This window comes from Cebus imitator, unplaced genomic scaffold (genome assembly GCF_001604975.1).
Source record: "Cebus imitator isolate Cc_AM_T3 unplaced genomic scaffold, Cebus_imitator-1.0 Scaffold80, whole genome shotgun sequence".
Classification (NCBI taxonomy): Eukaryota; Metazoa; Chordata; class Mammalia; order Primates; family Cebidae; genus Cebus; species Cebus imitator.
Window position 1 is genome coordinate 2,532,978 of NW_016107395.1, and position 2,037 is coordinate 2,535,014.

Genomic DNA, 2,037 nt, shown 5'->3' on the forward strand with positions numbered 1-2,037 from the left:
TGTAAACCGGAGCCTTTTCCTATGTGACTGCTGAAACTGTAAACAGAAACCGTTTACTTGTCAGTCCTTAAACTGTAAACCGGAGCCTTTTCCTATGTGACTGCTGAAACTGTAGAGCGAAACTGTTTGGCATGCGATTCCTACAACTGTAAACCGGAGCTTTTTTATGTGACTGCTGAAACTGTAAATAGAAACCGTTTTACTTGTCAGTCCTAAAACTGTAAACCGGAGCCCTTTCCTATGTGACTCCTGAAAGCGTAAACAGAAACCGTTTGACATGTTAGTCCTAAAAGTATAAACCGGAGCCTTTTCCTATGTGACTGCTGAAATTGTAAAGAGAAACCGTTTGACATGTGAGTCCTACAACTGTTAACCGGAGCTTTTTTATGTGACTGCTGAAACTGTAAACAGAAACCGTTTTACTTGTCAGTCCTAAAACTGTAAACTGGAGCCCTTTCCTATGTGACTCCTGAAACGGTAAACAGAAACCGTTTCACATGTGAATCCTAAAACTGTATATCGGAGCCCTTTCCTATGTGACTCCTGAAACTGTAAACAGAAACCGTTTCCCATGCGATTCCTAAAACTGTGAACCTAAGATTCTTTCACCTGTAATATCTAAAGTATAAGCCTGTATAAAGGGTGAACCTCCCATTTTCAGTTGAGCTGGGTTTTGGACAAATTATTGCCCAGGCTCCCGGCCGACATAATAAACCCCTCTTCCTCCTGCATTCGGTCTTCGAGAGATCCATTTTCCGTGCTGCTCCTGCTACAGAAGTACTTGGCACATCTCCTTGTTCAAATACCATTAAATTCAAAGTAAATAAATATTTTTCTTATTTTTTTACACATTTTATTATACTCTGCCATGTCCTTAGCTTTTGTTGAGTTTTCCAAGTGCAAAATTGAATGTAACCATCTCACACCCACTGGGATGGCTATTATCAAAACAAACAAAAAGCTAAAACAGAAGATAAGTATTGGTATGTATGTGGAGCACTTGGAAACTTTGTGCACTGTTGGTAGGAATATAAAATGATTCAGCCACTATGGAAAACAGCATAACAGTTCCTCCAAAAATTGAGAATAAAATTAGCATGTGATCCAGCAATTCTCCTGCTGGGGATATACACAAACATTTGAAAGCAGGCATTTCAATAGATATTTATAAACCTGTGTTCATAAAAGCACTATTCACAAAAGCCAAAAAATGGAGACAACCCAAGTGTCCATCAATGGATGAATGAATAATGTTCCATTGTATGGATATATGTATGTGTACACAGTATCCATACAGTGGAACATTATTCAGCCTCAAAAAGGAAGGAAATTCTGACACGGGCTACAACATGGATTTACCCAGAGGGTAACAGGTTAAGTGAAGCAAGCCAGTCAAAAAGGACAAACACTGCATGATTCACTTGTGTGAGGTACCTAGAGTAGATAAATTATATTATAGAGACAAAATAGAATGGTGGCTTGCAAGAACTGGAGGTAGGGGGTAATAGGGAGTCTTTGTTTATGGGTATAGAGTTTCAGTTTGCTGGTTGCACTGAAATGAACTAACCTGACTCCATCTTAGAAATAAGCCTAACAAGCTCCAGCTTAGCTTCACCCTCCTTGCCACAGCCCCGTCAGGTGCATCACTGGGTCATGCTGTACTCAAAGCCTTGAACCGTTGAGGTTTGGGTCATGTTGTTCTCAGTACCTATAACTGTTGTAACCTCATCCTGCTTGGCAAGTCTACCTGCTATTGTGAAAATCCCCCCTTGGTGATTGATTGTATGGAAAGTACCCCCTGTTACCCACCTTGATAATTGTATAGAAATACTCCTAGTAACCAGCAACTATGGGAACCTCCTGCCTCCTGGTTACCAGCTTCCTCCTACTAACTTGCTTGTACTGCTTCTGTAAAATTCTGCTTCAGCTAGACTCCCCCTCTCCTCTCTTCTAGGTTAGATATAAAAGGAAATCACATCCCCCATCCCCCTCTTCAGGGCTGAGAGATTTTGAGCTCGGAGCTGACTCTTGGTCGCT

The 2,037-nt window shown here is 41.0% G+C and overlaps 1 long non-coding RNA gene across 1 annotated transcript; it reads left to right on the forward strand.

The window, feature by feature from the left end:
• Nucleotides 1–731, forward strand: LOC108307713. Its single transcript, XR_001826648.2, has 2 exons — nt 1–96; nt 160–731. It is a non-coding gene; the product is annotated as an uncharacterized LOC108307713 (long non-coding RNA).
• Nucleotides 732–2,037: the final 1,306 nt, after the last annotated feature.